The sequence below is a fragment of the Limulus polyphemus genome, unplaced genomic scaffold, assembly GCF_000517525.1.
Source record: "Limulus polyphemus unplaced genomic scaffold, Limulus_polyphemus-2.1.2 Scaffold1232, whole genome shotgun sequence".
NCBI lineage: Eukaryota > Metazoa > Arthropoda > Merostomata > Xiphosura > Limulidae > Limulus > Limulus polyphemus.
In genome coordinates, this window is record NW_013666842.1 from 27,337 (window position 1) to 47,796 (window position 20,460).

The 20,460-nt window shown below is 34.1% G+C and overlaps 1 protein-coding gene across 2 annotated transcripts in view; it reads left to right on the forward strand.

The window, feature by feature from the left end:
• The first annotated feature begins 1,178 nt into the window (after positions 1–1,178).
• Positions 1,179–20,460, forward strand: part of LOC106462718 (aryl hydrocarbon receptor nuclear translocator-like) — a 75,907-nt gene continuing 56,625 nt past the window's right edge. Inside the window, exon 1 of one of the 2 annotated variants that reach the window (XM_022390042.1) lies at positions 1,179–1,366. The gene's annotated coding sequence lies outside the window, so the exon portion shown is untranslated. Of the gene's footprint in view, positions 1,367–8,618; positions 8,629–20,460 lie in introns of those variants that run through there. The other variant, XM_022390043.1, reaches the window with a different exon arrangement.

Genomic DNA, 20,460 nt, shown 5'->3' on the forward strand with positions numbered 1-20,460 from the left:
GTTTTATTTAAGAAAGGACTTGCATCGCTAAAGTTTCGTCGGAACGAAATTTACGGAAAATTAACTAACGAACGGAGGTGTAACACTATCATGGAAAATAATTGTTTCTGTTTAGAATTGATCTACCACGGCTAACAAAGCAAATAAGGTGTTCACCTTCGTATTTATAAATATTTCGCTGCCTACGTTTCATCGAGTGCAATTTGAAGAAAGAACAGCTCACTTCCAGTAAAAGTGACAGTCCAGCGTCTGAAGGAAGTACAAACACTTTGTTAGTGTTCTAAATACTACAGTATCCGGTCTCTTTATACCCTTTTCACGAACTCACTCAGTTTCATAAAAATTCAGAACTACTGAGAAGCAAATGTCTTGTTCGAATAACCCGTCATTCTGCGTACGTACATTGTTACTATCGTGGGAAATCAGTTTCATCTGAGAATACTACACTATGTTAATCATCGTAGTATTATAGGAGTGTTTGTGTACATATATTGTTTCATTCAGTAACAACGTGATTACTACATACTGTTGCGTCAGCGAGGTCAAGTGACTAGTATCACGCCACCTCTTTCTGGAAATCTCGTGATCCTTCTAGATATAGTGTAGTCTTGTATATAAGACCGGCCACGAAGCGACGGGACAAGGAGTAATTGAACTGCAGTCAGAGAGTGTGTAATTGAACGGAGTATTGTTGAAGTCGAGCTCGTGAGACGTGAGTCATAGCGTTTTTTATAGAGCGACTGTTGAAATTAAGTGTATCGTAAAGTTGTATTCGGAAAGAATAAACCAGTTTTATTTAATAAAAGACTTGTGTCGCTAAAGTTTCGTCGGAACGAAGTTACGAAAAATTAACTAACGAACGGTTATACTGTTATAAACCTCAAGGTGTTTAATGGATTCCACAAACCATCTATTTAAGCTACTTTCCAGTTTTATCTATAAAAAAAAAATCGTATATTTAACTCATTCCATGTGCCTTACTATTACATGCACGTATTAATAAACATAGAGATTTTTGTGAACATCCGTTAAAATGTTTGTTTTTTCTCTCTCTCTGTATCAATATGGGCATACATATATATATGGGCATATGTGTAAGTTTAAAGTTCTGTTCCATTTATGATTGAGGCGCCCTCTTCAGGTAGTATGCAATACGACTCGTTATTTGCGATCCGCTGTAGTTGGTCTGAAAAGGTTTGATATAAAAGTTAAAAGGTGAGCGGTTCGGCCGTTGAAACGGTATTAGAACAATATAGGAGCGGTGTTCATGTACTTGGATTCCATTTAGTGCCTCATATCAACAAAAGAAGACATTAGATACAAAAGAATTAATAATACAAAAACTATATAGGATTTAAAACCATCGGTAAGTGAGAATTATATGTATGTGTGTGTCGTTAAGTCTATCGGTATCAGTTTGAAGATATCTTTGGCTCTCGGTTACAATTACAAATAAATGTTTAGACTTCTGAGAGCGAGAAGACAGGCCAGAAATCGTGAGCCACCACTGGCCACATCTACACATATGTAATATGTTTTTCAAAGACGTTCACTTATGCACGCTTTCTGCAAAATATATTGTATGTTGAAATAACATAAATACCCAAATTTAAAAAAAATCACGGTTAATCAAGCATAATAAAGATCAAAATGAGATCAGGCTGGTTGAGTGGTCTCTTCGTATGACGTCACGTATTACTATTACTTTGATATGTTACGTTATAGTATACAACCGCTACTGGATAGTTTATTATCGTAATATATACACACCGAAGTATATCTGCGAATACGTATTTCGGTCTCACATTTAATTTTATATCCTAGCTCGTAATTTTAAACTTTTTTTACATCTACAGTTGCATTTTCAATAACTTTTAAATAATGGGCAACTTTATTCAAAAATTTATATAAGGCATGTTAAGTTCAAGAAATAAAGATAATTACATCCATGAGCCTTTAATTTTAGTTTAAATAGTGAGAAAAGTATTTATATTGATGGTTAAAAGGTTGAATGCATTATGTTCGTATTATCATAATATAAATGAAAATGGCTGATAATGTTGTCAACACAAAAATTTTGTAAACATTAAAATGTGTTGTATGAAAAATTGGAAACTTCGTGTGGGAAATGTACTAGATATGAATATTTCATTTCAATAAAATACCCAGCAAGGCATATACAATATTTTAGAGCAATGAAATATCATGTAACTTGTATACAAAGTGTAAACAGCTGTTATTACAAGACTTGGGGGCAAATACACAATTTTGGATAGGGTGATGGCCAACTCTGGCACAAGAATAAAATGACTTGTTGACCTACTTCTAATGATTGATACATGTAATTTCTTAACTATATGTTATATAATAACATGAATATATCATCATTGGTTTAAAGTGATAATGAACTTGGTGTTTTCATTAATGGCATAGAATAATTATTACTGCTTGCCTTAGGGCTTCACAAACTGAATAAATGGAAAATAATGTGGAAAAAAGTGAGTTCTGCCTTCCTGGACATCCTTGCTTATGGCCTCATTGCTATATTTACCATTTTGTAGATTCAATATGAACCTGTCTGGCACTATACAGTTGCTATAGTTACCATGTCATAGATACAATAAGAATCTGCTTGCCTGTCATGTAGACAGTTGTTACTATTTAACATAACTTATGGACAACAAGGAACCATTTGATTCTTTAAGGCTGTCCTTGTATATATATACACACACACACACACAACTTAGAAAAATTAAAATTTATACCAACTCTTTACTTTAAGGAAATTATCAATTCCTCTGTCAACTCCTGTTAAGTACTGGCCTTCGCTACTGCTGATGCAAACCATTATACAAATTAATCACTCTGTTAGAAAAATAGAACTGTCTTAACTAATGTATAATCTGTCTTTTCCAAATCTTAAACTATTGTCCTTTTATTCTGTTATATTCAGAATATAATATAAATAAACTAGAAGTCTTTATCCTATTAATATCCTGGATAATCTTGTATACTTCAATAAGATCACTTCTTACGCTTTTTTTCTCAATGGAAAGTAAGTTGAAAAATCTTAACATATCCCTATCTGTTAATCCTTCCATCTCTGGAGTCATCCTAGTAGCATTCCCCTGAACCCTTTCCAACAATTCATTATTGTTTCTTAGAAAAGGAGACCCAACTTTACACAGTATTCTAGGTGAGACCTAACTATTCAACTAGTTATTAGCAGAGATAATTTCTTATTTTGAGTTGTAATCGGTATGTCTATGGCATAAATACACCAGAAAGGTATGTTTTTACCAATAGCAACAGAACATTGCTGCAATGGCTTAAGTGACTTATTCATCATTATGCCAAGATTTTTGTTCCTTTGTCACAGTATTGAGTTGGTTCCCATTTATATTAAATGTGGGATCCAAATATAATTCAAATGCATTACCTTGCACTTACTATAATTAAAAATCATTTGTCAAACCTACTAACTGTTTTAAGTTATCATGTAATATCCCAAAATATTCAATAGTAGAAAAAATGCTCAAGAGTTTAATTTCAACAGCAATATTGATTAATTTAGTAATCATACCCTATATAATATCATTAATGTAAATAAGAAAAAGTACTCATAAGCACTGACCCCTGAGGTATTCCACAACTGATAAGGATCCAGTTTGTCTGGACTCTATTAATCCAGACAAACTGTTTTATCCTATCCAACCACTACAATCCAAGTAACTTGTTGTTTATGATTTGTGTAGTTAATCTTAGTGTGGGACCTTATCCAAAGCTTTTTGATAATCTAAGTACACTGAGTCTATACAGATTATTAAGGCACAATTTACCTTTGGCACTTCTATATTTTCTTTCACTTATAATATTATATTTCACTAAATTATCCTGTATTGAATTTTCCCCACTACAGAAATAAGACTAACTGGCTTATAATTTCCAGGGTAATTATTATCATCCCTTTTAAAAATAGGAGTAATATAAGCAACTCTACTATTGTTAGGCACCTATCCATCCTCTACTGACCTACCAAGATTGAAAGAGACTATCTTTTTCTGATATTTGACCTTCTTTGAAACCATTTTGAAAACCTTGTTTGGTCCTGGTGTTTTATCTCTCCTTTTAATTTCTAAGTTTTTCTACTGACCAACATGTGATAAATATATATGTGATTCAGATCAATTCTAATATTTCTCATTATATGCTTAGAGCCAGGAATATTTGTAAAATCTTCTCTTAAAAATGGGAGAGAAACTAGAAAAGCTGAGCTACCTCATAATATTTAACAATACCTTGCCATTAGCATCCTTTAAGGGTCCAATCTCCATTTTGTTGAAGTTTAACATACTTAAAATAAAATGTCCTTGATGTTACTTTTTATGAGCTCTTCTCGACTTCTTAATTTCTTTCATAACCAAATCCCTAGCCTTCACATAGATATATAGATCTCCCAACTTATCTGTCAATTAAAAACCTTAAATTTATGGCATTTATTCCTGATTTTCTCCTTTAAGTCGGTATTAAGTCAGGTAGGTGTGATCATTCCCATTATCCTCTTCATCTTTTCAGGAACATGCCTATCTTTAAGTAAAAGCAATTTATTTTTTAAAATTTCTAAACTCTTATTATAACTCATTATTGATAAATCTTTTTCTCACAGCCTTAAAATTGCCCTCCTGAAAATTAGGAACTAAGGGTTTTGTTTAATTTTAACTTTATATGTATCAAATTGAAACTAATAATGCTATAGAGCTTTCTTACTATGTTATAAGTATATTAATCTACCTAGTTTTTAGTCAGTTATTACTAAAGAGTTATACTTACCATGTACCAAGACTCGGGGAATCTGTCAATGAAGCGTGTGAACACCTTTTAATATGAGATCCTACTTATTAATTTATGAACACTATATGAAATTTCTATGGGATTATATTTAACATATTGCAGAGAACAATACAAACCTGTTAAATGTGTAAACAGCTATTACTATGAGATCACACAATGTTGAAGAGGATAGTATGAACCTATCAAGTGTGTGGACAACTATTAATTTGAGATCACATGATGTTGCAGAGGACAGTAGGAACCTGTAAAAGTTGTAAACAGCTATTACAATGGGATCATACAATGTCACAGAGGATAGTATGAACCTGTCAAGTGTGTAGACAGCTATTACTTTGAGATCACACGATGCTGCAGAGGACAGTACGAACCTGTAAAATGTGTAAACATTTGTTACTATGCGATTATATTTACCATGTTGCAGAGAAAATAATGAACCTGTCAAGTGTGTTCACATCTATTACTGTGGGATCACACCATGATATAGAAGAAAATATGAATCTGCCAGCTGTTTAGACAGTCATTACTATGAGATCATATTTACCATGTTGCAAGGGACAGTACGAACCTGTCAAGTGTGTAGACAGTTGTTACCTTATGATTATATTTACTATGCTGCAGAGGACAGTACAAACCTGTAAAACAAATATCCAATTAAGCCACTTAGGCTATAAATTTTATAACTAAGATTCTTACTCTACCTTAACCTCGAGTGGGGTGAAGGGAAACAACTGTTTCCCAGCACCCTCGGTTGTCTTCTGAGGTTTTCCTCAGAAGGCTTCAAACTGAAATATGTACCAGCATTTTGTTTATTACCACATTGCGAAGGACAGTACAAACTCACCTGTCAGTGGTAGACAGTATTTACTATGCATGGGGAGTAGTTTGTCCCCCTAAATTCAGTTCTTTCACCCTCTAAATGTTTTGCAAGTATGAGGGCTTTATTTCTGGATGATAGCATTTGGTGTGAAAAAGTAAAGTAATCTTAAAACTGTACTTGGGAAATACTATCAGATCATGTTTATAGACATACTACAATATTAACATTCAAAAGCTTTGCACAAGATCAATCACAAAATAAGATCCTTCTTCCTTTCCTTATAAAAATTTCTTAAAAAACACAACCCTGCCATGGAATTATACTTATTATGGTGCAGGATAGGATAAGTACCTAACTTCCTGGTTTGTAGACTTTTGTTACTATGGGTCAATTTACCATGTTGAAAAACTGTACTCTTGTTGTTGCAGGACTCAATATCAATCTGTTATGTGTTAAGAGGTCTGTAAACCTGTAGACTTACAAATTTTTCATCATTATGAGTGATGGTGACTATTTTTTGTTTTAGCACTATCATTAGAAAAGGTTCCCTATCTGGACAAAAGTGAAACCCCAGTGATGAACAGTATGTTTCTGCAAGACAAAGGACATTGGCTTCTACTGCTAAAATAGGTTAAGACCTTATTCAGCATAGATCACATCGAATACCTGTGACAAATTTCTGATATACTGTTGCCTAATAACCCAATATTTGCCCTGTTAAACACTAAGCAGCTCTTGTAGGTTCTGTGGTATCTTTTGCATCAAATTTGGAGTTGATATGGAGATCAGGAGTAATGAAATTTTGATCAAATTTGGAAAAATGAATTTTAAATATTCAAGATAGACATGTTCTTTATAAAAAAAAAAAAATAGGGTTGCTGCAAGTAAAAGACCAAGTTGGCTCATAAAGGGCATAAGGAATAAAATTAAAGAAAAAGTGTTACAAATCTGAGAAATTTAAACTGACTGCTATGATGAGAGACTTAAAGGATTATAGTAGATAAAGTGAGTTGGTCAAACAGTACATTAGGAAATTGCAAGTTAACAGTAAGGGTTTATTTAAATACTTTAATTAAGGGTAATCAAAATGTTAAGATGGGAATAGGACCTTTGAAGGATGATAAAGGAAAGCTCATTTGTGATGATTACAAGATGATTGGGTTACTAAATTAAAATTTTCTTTATTTTTACTGGTGAAGATTTAATCATTACTCCTTGTCCTGAAAAGCAAGTTAGGTGGAAACAAGATTGTTCAAAATGATAACCTTAATTTTGAACTTGTTAAGTTTAAAGAATGGTTTAGGCTCTTGGTGCAGATAATATATCCCCAAGGGTTTTGAAGAAAGGTAAAGATTGGATATGTGTACCACTTGTAATGCTTTGTTGGAATTCCTTTAATAGTAGGCAGATATCAGATCAAATTAGAAGATGCTAATTTTACTTCTGTATTCAAGTGAGTTGATAAAAAGTGTTCTAGTAATTATAGGTCTATTAATATTACATAAGTGTAGAGAAATATTTTGAAAGTCTTATAAAAGATGCATTGCAAAGTCAGTTAACAAAGTTTTAAATTTTTTATACAATACTTAACATGGTTTCATGGGGGAAATCTTACCTTACTAATCTTTAGACATTTTTTGCAAAGATTGCTGCTTAAGTTGATCAGGGTATTTGTTATATTAGATTTTGAGAAAGCATTTGACAAGGTGCCAAATAAAAAATCTTGTTAAAAACTTAGCTCTATGGATATAGGTGATAAGTTGGCTCACTGGATCAAAAATGGCTGGATGGAAGAAATAGGATGATTGTTATAAATTTTGTTCAGTCAGACTTGATTAATGTCACAAGTGTGGTATCTCAGGGCTTACTGTTGGGATCTTTGTTATGTTTGACTTACATCAATTTCATATATAAAGTGGTCAACAAACTTGTGGTAAACTTGCTGATGACATTAATGTTTGGGTGTTACTGGCTGTGAGGAGGATGCTACTGCCTTACAAAAGGATTTGGATTATTTGGTGATTTTGGCAAATAAATGGCAATTGGCTGTTAATTATAATAAATGCAAGGTAATGCATGTGGATTATCATAATTGGAATTTATAATTTTGATGGCAATAATGTTAATAGTGTTATGAGGGAAAAAGATCTTGGTATTCTTGGAGACCAATTTCTTAAGCCATCCAAGCTAGTGGTAGAGCAAACAGGATTTTACACTGTATCTGCAGAAATATTGAATACAAGTCTAAAGAGGTTATAATTTCATTGTATAGGTCTCTGGTTGGCCACATTCAGAGTATTAAGTTCAGTCTTGAGTTCCTTACTCTAAAAAAGACATTAAAGGGTACAGAGGAGGACTACTAGGGGAAAGGTTATCATATTAGGATAGGTTAAGGTTTGTGAATTAATTTTCTCCTGACAAAAGGAAAGGAAAAGGGGATCTGATTGAGGTATTTAAGGTTGGTAAGTGAACTTACAGTGATGATACATTGTTGGATATACAAGACTGTTTAGTATAAGAATTATTATTTAGTGATTTAATATTTAATGATTATATAGTTTTAATAACGAGTGTTAAAAGTTAATTATTTTGAAAGTGATACTTATGACAAGCTTTGCTATTTAACTCTGTACAAATCACACACTGTGTATTTAGTTTAATTGTCATACTGGGGCTTTTTAATATTGTTGATGTCACTTTACTTGAAGCTTCCAAGTTTTTCTCATTATGTGTAATACTGTTGCTATTAGAGGGCTAGATAGTTATAGATTTTTCTATCGCGTGTTATAAATACGTGCAGATACAACAAGTCAAGTTCTAAAGTAATTGAACCTGTCTGTGTGGACTTTGACAAAAAGGAGACAATTGTTTAAAGCTCTGGATACAACTGTGATAACCAATAGTGTAACGAGTTTTTGCATATATATTTGACTTGTTTTTAAAATATTATTTTAAAACAAGTGGATTATGTGCTGTCTGCTATTGTTCAAATTTATCACCAACAAGTCACAGACACCTACTGTAAATAATCCCTGCCCACACATATGCAAAAACCTGACATTTGGTGAGCCAGTCAGAATTGCACAATGGTAAACAGCAGTATAAGAAGACATGAATGACAGCAGAAGTAGGCCTACATAAGCACAGCTGTAGTGGTGGTGAAAATAGTGTAGAGATTACAATCCTGCTATATAACCATGTCGGCTGATTTTGATAAATAAATAGAAAGAAGTGAGCAACCTGGGCTGAAAGATAGCGAACTTTGAGGGTTTGTTAAACAAAAACAAGACCTAGAGAGAGAAGAGCATAAGCAGAGAAAAAGAGGAAAAATGACTAAAAGTAGAAAGAGAGAAAGAAGAAAATTAGAGAAAGAAGAGACTGGAAATAGAGAGGATAAGAACACAAAGAGAAAGAAAAATTAGAGAAAGTAATTAAAGATTGGAAATAAAGAGAGAAAGAATAAGAGCACAAACTGAGAAAGAAGAAATGGAGAGGGAGGAGAGACTGGAAATAAAGAGAACAAGATCACAAATTCAGATTGCCAAGCTCACCCAACAGAAAGAGGAAGGACCCAAGAACAACTATGGGGTCAGGGCCAGCTGACTCAAGCTGCCCATATTTGAGGAGCAGAAAGACGACATGTATGCTTTCCCGGAGAGATATGAAAGATTCACCCAAAGTCAAAACTGGGATAAAGGTGACTGGGCAGTCTGTCTCAGCCCACTTCTCAGAGTAAAAGGCTTATAAGTATGTGCAGGCATGATGTCAGAAGACATCGTGGACTATGACAAGTTAAAAGTGGCCTTTTTTGAAACATTATGAACTTACTGAAGAAGGTTTTATTCTGAAGTTCAGAGAAGTCAAATCTGACACTAGAGAAACTGTATTTCAATACTACAGCAATACTTCAGAAGATGGATTGACATGGTCATGTGTGAAAATAGTTTTGAGGGACTAGCAGATCTAATATGTGAACAGTTCATGATCACATGCTCAAGTGACATGTCACTGTTCCTAAAAGGATAAAGTGCCAAAAGATGTAGATGAGATGATCAAGCTGGCAGAACAGTATATGGAAGCACATGGAGGGAGTATAACTGGCAAGTCTAAGAATAACTAGTGGTGTCTAACCAGAAGCAAGAGTCCACCAAAAGCGACAGGCGGTTAACAGATAAATGGGAGAAGAGATGCAATATTTGTTATAAAATAGGGCACATTGCAAATGAGTGCAAGTCTGTCACCAACAATCTACAGTAGAAATCACAACATAAAGCAGCTGGAGCTTCCTATAAAGATGATGCTGGCAAGAAACAAGAAAAGAGAGACTATCACCATGGATGCTTCTGCCAGAATAAAGAGAATCAAAAAAGCATGTCAGATTCACCACGAAAAGGAAGTGCTATCACAATGATCAAATAGTGCAGAACTATAATCAGCTCAAGTTAGCAAATGGATCAATAGTGCTAGAAGAAATTGGAGTATGTGACAAACATCAAGAGGTGACAACTAATCAGAACATGCCAGTAGGTGAAGGCTATGTCAGGGACAAGAAAATGAAGATACTACGAAACACTGGGTGCAGTAGTGCAGCAATGAGAACGAATATGGTATCTGATGATTAGATGATGGGCAAGGTAAACCTATGTCTGCTGATTGATGGAACAGTAAGAAAATTTCCCATAGTAAAAATACAGTTGGATATTCCACACTACATGGGAAACCTTGAAGCCATGTGTATGAAGGCACCAATCTATGGAAACATACCAGGTAGTAGAAATTTGGAGGAACTAGACAGAAAGAAGATTGATGACGCATCCACAGTTACCACAAGAGCTCAAGGGAAATAGAGCAAACAAAGCTTCAAGTCTCTAAAGTGATATCCCAAATGTAAGTCCACAGGAGCTGAAGGAAGCACAGAAGAATAACCTGTCACTACAGAAACTTTGGGACAGTACCTGTGAGAAAGTTAAGCACAAGACAAAGCAGGAAAGAGACCTACAGAATAGAGGATCAGAAAGGAGTACTGTACTGGACCTATCAAAGTTCTACTGGGGAGGCCAAACACATAAAATACATTCAGAAACACTTCTATGACAAGGAGGCAAAGGATTGAAGTTTCAAGGTTGGACAGAATGTCTTAGTTCTGCTACCCACAGCCAACAACAAACTCTCCCTACAGTGGAAAGGACCTTTTGAGGTGCAGGAAATGGTCAACAGGATGGATTATAAGGTGAAAGTGGATGAGATGTCCAAGATCAGCCATGCCAATCTGTTGAAGAGGTACTTCAAGAGGGGAAGAAGACCTAATGGGTGCAACTATTGATATACAGATGGACATGGCAGGTGTAGTTGTCTTAGAAGCAGAATATGAAGACAGTGACTTTGTTATAGAAGGTAAGGACCTACTACTTCTAAGGCCATTGGGTGGAGATGAGACAAACCAAAATGTCAACATAAGTGAAGAATTGATTGGCAAGCAGAAGAAAGACAGTACGCAGATGTCTTCACAGATGGACCAGACAAAACAAACATCAGGTAACACAAGATAAATATGAAGACAAGGGATCTTGTCAAGGTGAAGCCGTACCAGATGCCCTATGCAAAGAGAGACCAACAAGAGAATTGCAAATGTTGGTGCAGACAGTACAAAGAGACATGTATGAAATGAAAAGAGTCTATGTATATAGTATAAAAAATAATGTAAGTATTTTTCTTGAAGAGGGGTTTACTGTTGGATATCCAAGACTGTTTAGTATAAGAGTGATTTAATATTTAATGATTATTTAGTTTTCATAACAAAAGTGTTAGAAGTTAAGTGTTTTAAAAGCAATAGTTGTAACAAGTTTTCTTACATAACTCTGTATGAGTCGCATGTTGTATATGTGGTTTAATTATTATACTGGGCTTTTGTAATATTGTTAACATCATTATACTCGAAGCTTCTAAGTTTTTCTTGTTATATGTAATATTATTGCTACTAGATGGTTAGATAGTTCTAGATTTTTCTGTTATGTGTTATAAATACATGTGTATACAGCAAGTTAAGTGAAGTTAGAAAACTTAAGTTAGTGAAAGTGAAGTTAGACTACATGATTATTAGATTAGCCATAACAGGCAATATCATCTATAGTGAGTTTCACAGTGGTATTATAACAACAGAGATAAAGAAGAATTTTTCTTGTCAGAGGTTGTTCTAAAGTAATTGAATGCACCTGTGTGGACTATGATGAATAGGAGACAATTATCTAAAGCTCTGGATACAATACAACTGTGATAACCAATAGTGTAACAAGTTTTTGTACATACATTTGACTGGTTTTGAATATATTATTTTTAAAAAAAGTGGATTTTGTGCTGCCCATTTATTGTTTAAATTTATCACTAATAAATCACAGACACATACTGTAAAGAATCCCTGCCCACACTTACGTAAAAACCTGACATGCATCATCTTTTTTTCATACTTAATAGTGAAAATGGTAGGATTATGGGGACACCAGTATAAATTTTGGTTGGATAGGAGCCATTTACTACTAAGTTTTATTTTTCTAACAGGGTGGTTGGCCTTTGGAATGATAAATATTTAAATAGTAATGACGAGCTTTTATTTGTTGTTTTTAGACTTAATTTAGTTTATTGGATATGGCCATTGGGACTGTTGCTGAAAGAGAAGGTGATGAATAAAAAAATTAAGAAAATGGCAGGAATCTATGAAATTGGGGAAAATGCAAGAGAAGCAACACTGGAGTGGTTTGGTCACGTGAAGAGAGGAAGAACAAGCAATAAAGAGAGCATTAGAGCTGCCAGTAGCCAGAAAGAAAAGACAGGGAAGGCCAGTAAAGTGTTGGAAGGATGGGATTAAAGAAGACGCGAATGAGAAAGGAAAGGCAGAAGACCTGGCAATGAATAGGGATGATTGGAGGAGGACAATGTGTGAAGAATGGTGATCCCTGCTAAAGGGGAGAGTCATAGAAGTTAAGTTTATTGAATGAGATGGTCTAGATGGACCAAATTGTCCCATTTTGTCCTTGCATTTTATTTTGTTGACTGCCTGTACTGGCTATTAAGGATTTAGTTTGGGGTCTTTAGGTTGATCATGACAGTTTAGTAACGTTATTTTCCAAAAACTGCTTCATAACAATGTGTGAATTGTGATGTAGAGCATTACCTGTTGGAATATGTAATAACTAATTCTGGATATTTCCTTTAAGTACCACCCTTGATAATCATTGAACCAACAGAAACATGCCACAATGTATCTGAGAGCCATGGTTCCATTCATTGTTGATACCAATCATTCACTTTTATATCATTCATTTTGTTTCTGTAAAACTGAACAATGTGTATATTGGATTATCACTCCACAGGTGGAATTTTGATGTGTCTGTGGCAGAGGATTCACATTGTATGCAAGAAGATTATCATCATGACAATGAGCCTGCTAGCATCTAATCACATCTACAGGTCAAGAATCACACATATCTGTCTTGCATGTTTCCCTGCCAAGTGGCATCTAATCATTGTTCATGTTTGGAACTAACCTATCTTTTGGTGTGGCTGCTGCACTGTGAATTGAATTCAAGGCATGCTGCCAGGGTGACACTTGTAACTAGTTTCCATGTCTCTGTAACCATCACTTACGTGGTTAGGTACGTTGTGTACACTCTAATTATCACTACTCAACCTACTAATTCCAACATTGGGTCATGGCTTTTGGGTACATAGTCAGATATATTACTTCAGTATAGTATGTTAATTTCTGTTTTCAGTGCACATTAGTGAGATTTTATTTGCTACCCAAATTTTATGATTGCTTTCTATTTTGTTGTACACTAATTACAATGGAAAACAAATTATACAGATCATTGGGATGAACCCTATGATGATGGAAAAAGCCTTGATATGGTTGTTGATGATACTATGGCTCTTGCACTATCACAATATAATTCTTGTCATAGGTCCAACCATGTTCTCTAGGGTCAAAATTTGCTTGTTGGAGAACAAGTCTTGACATGATTGGCAATGGAATTCTTGGAAGGGGCTCTTTTTTACTTATTCAACTATATTTCCAGTGGCAGTGAAAATGCTCACCATGAATGTTGAAACTTCAATATATTAATATCTGGATCTAAAACTTGTTGTTTAAACAATGAAGCAGAAAAGATCCAACCTTGACTGCTGGAGTTTTAATTTTTCATACCTGGAATACAAGCTTGTATTTTAATTAGCAAAACAGAAAAAACCTACCCATGACTAATGGAGTTTTAACTTAAGCCATTCATGTTTGGATCAAAAGCTTATCTTTTAATCAGGAAGACAGAAAACAACTAATCAAAATTATTGTTTCTAGTTATTCCAAATATCCAAGTCTCATGCGAGTATAATTGAGTAGTTGAATGTAATCAATTAATGAGCTCTACAATTAACTGTTTAACAAATTCCATTAATCCACTGACCAAACATATATAGCATCTCTAACTTGGAGTTTTAGGTCTCTGTTAGCATGATCACATGACCAATCAAAAATAGTAACCCTAATCTGGCTTTTAAAGTCTCTATTAACATGATACTTGTATGAACAATCAAATATACCAACCATAACCTGGTTAGCATAGACTGTGTGTGTGAGCAATCAAAGATGACTACCCTAAATAATTGTAGCCACAATATGCTCAATAATTATTTTTTTCTGTGAATGATATTCCCATATATGAACTAAAGCAGAGCAAAATGTGTTAAAACATATCATTATCAATAATAATAATACTACTGCCATATCCAGTGCCAATGAGTTCTTATCAGGCCGGCTAGGACACAAGCGATCCAGGCGCTACACATATGTACAACGACTGTTAGGGTGTGAATCATATTAATTCTATTTAAGGCCCTTGCAAGTCAGATATTCCGAGTAATAATTAATAACACAACGTGATTTTGTTTTTATTCTAAGATTGTTCAATTATTTATTTATTATTTTATTTGAATTTACATTTACTATCATTCACGAGAACTGGCAAACCAGTAGGCTAGCTTTCTTGCTCATGGAGCGAGTCATGTTACCACAGCGTCAACATGAGAGAAACCACGTTAGTAATTCTAAGAACCCATGAGTGAAAGCAAAGAAAGATGTGATAAAACATGATAGGGAATTTCCTCAATTTCGCAGGTGATAAAATGCATTTTCTGGCAGTCATACATATTTAGACTAAATCCATACCACTACAAGGCGTTTTAATTTGTATGGTCAGCCAGCTATGTTTATTTCTTGTTAGTTTTAAAATTAAAGTAAATGCCCTATGTATATATAGCCAATGGTCGCTGACTGGACACACAATAAATTTACTGATATTTTGTTCACCTGCACTAGGAACGTTTTGACCTACAAATATTTAATATATTCCCTCTTTTATATCCCATTTATTCTTTATTTACCTTGTATGTATATACAGTGACCTCCTAGTTAGTCAAGACATCGACAATTTGATTATTCATAATCCCATTGATTTTTCATGCAAACAATGGTAAATTTAATCACTAATCTGCATATTCATGTTCTGAACTTGATCAGCTATTTCCAATAACAAACATCTTTTTCCTATGGATAAATGATCAAGTAATCTATAAATTACTCCATGAGACTCAACTAGGGTCGATCAGAAAAAGAAACAAGGTGATAAGTACTGATCACAAATCACCTGCTCTCGCAGTGGGTACCAATTTACAACAATATTTCTAAGAGCGGCGTTCACAAGCAGTTGGTATTGGTTTACGTCAATTTTTCTGAGAACGACCTTCACTCGCAGTGGGTACTGGTTTACAATCTTTCTTAGAACGACCTTCACAGGAGGATGTATGTATAAAGCTTAACATACGTCAAGGGAGTTATCAACTTATCAAAGTGATTTATGCTAGAGTTATGTCAAGTTACAGTGCTCCAAAAGGAAGGCGCATATAAACATCTGCATCATTAAAACGTAAAGTTTGTTTATACAAGAAAGCAATACTATGTGTTTTGTAAAAGTAATTCCTTGGTTTTAACAAAATCATGATTTATTTATGTGAAGGTAATGACATAATATGTCACTTCGGTTATGTAATTTGTATAAGTATTGAAAACGTATTAAGTACTAAACTGATAAGTTTTTATATTAGTAGGAAGATAACAACAGTAGAAATAAATAGGGATAAAAAGATGGTTGTATGGAACCTGTTTTTTACAGGAACACAGAAAAACGGTTGTTTGGAAAGTGTTTTTATTCACTAGAAGATAAAAAAATCGTATTTTTTATTTGGAAATTGTTGCCCTGCACAGACAGATAAAAAGACGGTTTTGTGCAAATTATTGAAAAGAAAAATGATCTTTTGGAAATTGTTGTTATTGATAGGAATACAAAAAATAGGTTGTATGGAAATATTTGTTATTCAGTGGAAGATGAAAATACCCTTGTGTTGAAGCTTATTATTCATAGGATAACAAAAAGACGATTTTGAGGAAACTTGTTATTCATAGGAAGGCAAAAAAAGTTGTTTTAAAGCTGTTGTTATTCACAGGAAGACAAAAAGACGTAGAACTTGTTACTCAACTGAGACAAAAAGACGATTATCTGGAAAATTGTTATTGACAAGTAGAAAATGGTTGTTTGGAAACTGTTAATATTCAATAAAAAATAAAAGTAAGTTTGTTTGGAAAGTTATTCATAGGAAGAAAAAATTGTTTTGTGAAAATTTCTATTATTCATTTGATGAAAAAAATATTGTTTATGTGGAATTGTTATTCGAAGGAAGACAAAAAGAACGTTGTGTGGAAAAGGAAGTCAAAATAGCGGCTGTTTTGAAACTGTTGTTATTCACAGGAAGGCAAAAAATAGGTTGAATGGAAAAGTTTCTTTACAGAAAGATAAAAACAAAGTTCTTTCCAAACTATTGTTATTCACTGTAAGACAAAAAGTTTTTTTTTGGAAATTATTATTCACTAATATAAAAGCCCATCAAAAATGACGGGAACCATTGATTAATGATTAACGAAAATTATAGAATTTAACTAAAACGAATTTGTCTGTACCTCCAAAATGCACCTACCCTTCATGTATTTCATCACTGTCGAAGTAATTCTTTAATCGCCTCATTTGTAGTAAAAACTACTAAAAAAAAAGGAAAAAGAAATATTTTCGTGAACAAAAGTATGTGTACACTCTGAAAGAGACTTAAATAGCACTATCGAGTCTTTTCACTGTATTCTAGGTCGGGAATTAGAAAACATTGTGTGGGCATTCCGACACAAATTTTCAACTCGTTCGACTGTACAAAGGATAAAAGATATTTGTTAGTAATAAACGTTTATTTTTCTCTATATTTTAAGGCTAAGTTGATATTATATGTATTAAAATACCAAAGAAAATTTATTAATATTTATTCACCACTTGAAACTTTTTATACACTGACTCTATAACGTTAGTAATAGTAGGCCTATTTGTAGTATAATTTAATACATAAACGTGACAAACTTGTTAAATTTTAGTTTGCTTTTGGTTACAACTCAATGCCATAAAACTCCTGAATTAAACTATTTTGCTGGTATATCCCTGAAATTATAAAAAAAAATAAAGAATAAAAACAAATTTTTCTTACAAATCCACATGTATTTTGAGCATTCAACATAAACACCATAGCTGGCCTAAGAACAGTCAAGCGACGATGTATATTGTTGAGCATTACCGCCAAAAAAAAAGGAGCTTGAAAGCGTTCTCGACAGAGTGAGAAAGGGAATAAGCCTTTTATAGTTAGTGATAAGAAGACAAAAATACAGTTGAATGGGAATTTCTGTTATTCATAGGGAAACAGAAAATAACTTATCTATGTATTCAAAACGAAAGAAAAATGAATTTGACCATATAGTTAAATAAATAGACTTTTCTTACATATCTACTTATAAATATTAGAATGCATTGTTTCATCAAATGGGTACCTCGTTGTTAATGATATTTTGCAGGAAAACAAAAAGATAGTCGTATTGATCCTGTTATTATTTGTAATGAATAAGAAAAAGGCGTGAAATTTTTTTTCTTGACAGATACACAATAAATATTGCTGTATTGACAGTCTTATCATTCATAGTTTGACGAGAAGACAGTTGCGTGGAAATATTGCTGTTCAAAGAAGAGAACAAACTGCTGTGTGGAAAGTGAATGGAATAATTCGATTCTGTTGCATATTTTACTTCGTGAACGACTTTTGACTTTGAAGTGTTTTTACTGCATCGTGATCATTTCTCCTTTTTTGTGTTTGACGTGACCTATTGGTTAGCATGCTGGTCTGCTACCGAAAGGGCCAAGGTGTTTTATCTGTTTTATACTACCGAATATGCACTGCACTTTGAGCTGTTGGAGTCATTATATCTGTGACAAGAGGGCGATGCTTGTTGGTTTCCCTGTCTCTGGTGGATAAGGGTTAGCTATGCTTGAACTTTGAAGTCTGACTTAATCATCTAATTAACCTTCTGTTGCATAAGGTGTTAAAATTGGAAAACCGAACGATTTTCTTTGTCAATATGTAAAATATTTTGCACATTTCTTTACAAATTTTAGTTGTTTTGGCAAGTATTCTGTATCATCTCATCTGATTTAAATGTAGAATATTAAGTACTTATTATACAGGCTGGTCCAAAATTATCGTTCCTATTTTAAAATTTGATTATCAAATAACTAAAGAAATACAACCATGCAGTTTTAACATGTTGTAGCCCAACTCAAACAGGTTTTATTATTATTATTCTCTCCGGTGAGTAGTGTTACCCCGTAAAATGGCAAATGTGCAAGGAAAGGATCAATGTGTCATTTGGTTTGCAGAGACCAAGTCAGTGTAGTGTCATGACAGAAGCTAGTACAAGAGAGAACCACCATCGAAACCAACTATCTGGGAGTGAATGAAGAAGCATATGGAGACAGGCAGTGTGTTACAGTGACCGGGAGCTGGAACGCCCTCTGTCAGTAATGAACGTATCAAATCGAACAAGCATGCGAATTATTTCAGCACAGCCCACGAAAATCGCATCGGCGTGCTTCACGAGAACTTAATATGCCCAAAACATCCCTGCTCCGTGTCATTCACAAACGACTTCATCCACATTTCTACAAAGTTCAGTTGGTACAGGCACCACAACACAAGACATTTGCGGTGGACATCCTTGAATGCATAGATGAATGCAACACATTTATAGCTGTGTACTGTTTGTCGATGAGGCTACCTTTCATACCTTAGATAAAGTGATTTGACATATTGTCTGCGTTTGGACTTTGGAACTCGTAAAACCTCCACGACACCATTAAAATCACGCGTGAGTGCCCAAAGGTGAATGTATGATGCGATCTCGTGTGATTTTTGGTGTGATTATTGGTCCTTATTTTCGCTAAGAGCACTGTTAGGGGGAATGTGTACCTTGACATTCTAGAACAATTTGTGGTCACAAAACTGGAGGAAATGAACCCACAAATAATTATTCCACAGGATGATGCTCCACCTCACTGGAGTTTAGTCAGATGCTTCCTAGATCAGACGCTTCCGAGGCGATGTATTGGTCTGAGTGGGCCAATTCCGTGACCTCTGCGTTTTCCAGATATCACTCCGCTAGACTTCTGTTTTTAGGGGTATGTTAAGAATATCGTGTATCGCACACCTATGGCAAACATCACAGAGCTAAAGACCAGGATAACGATACCATCGCCACTGTAACTGTGGGCATGTTGCAGCGAACGTGGACTGAAATCAAATATCGGTTAGACGTGCTGAAAGCCACTAATAGTGCGGACGGAGAAGCCTACTCACATGCCAATAAAAACTGTTCGAGTTGGGCCACAATATGTTGAAAACTGCATGGTTTTATTTCTTTAGTTATTTAATTATTATATTTTAAAATATGGAAGATAATTTTGGGTAACCCTGTATATTTCATCTTTATAGTTTTAGAGATTTTTATCAGTTTTTGCTAGATATTAATATATTATTTATAAGTACCATTTCTTCTTCACAGTGGTAAGTCCAAAGGCTTATAATGCTAAAAACCGGGTTTCGATACCCGTGGTGGGCAGAGCACAAACAGCCCATTGTGTAGCTTTGTGCTTAACAACAAACAAAAGTACCATTTCTAGTTAAACTGTTTAATTTTGGGGGTAATTTTTTTCTGCATGTGTTTGTTCACGTTAATATTTCATGAGTAGACTGTTCACATGTTAATATTTGATGAGTAGATTGTCCACATGTTAATATTTGATGAGTAGACTGTTCACGTGTTAATATTTGATGAGTAGATTGTCTACATGTTAATATTTGATGAGTAGACTGTTCACATGTTAATATTTGATGAGTAGACTGTTCACATGTTAATATTTGATGAGTAGACTGTTCACGTGTTAATATTTGATGAGTAGACTGTTCACGTGTTAATATTTGATAAGTAGATTGTCCACATGTTAATATTTGATGAGTAGACTGTTCACGTGTTAATATTTGATAAGTAGATTGTCCACATGTTAATATTTGATGAGTAGATTGTCCACATGTTAATATTTGATGAGTAGACTGTTCACTTGTTAATATTTGATGAGTAGACTGTTCACGTGTTAATATTTGATGAGTAGACTGTTCACGCGTTAATATTTGATGAGTAGATTGTCCACATGTTAATATTTGATGAGTAGACTGTCCACATGTTAATATTTGATGAGTAGACTGTTCACGTGTTAATATTTGATGAGTAGATTGCCCACATGTTAATATTTGATGAGTAGACTGTTCAC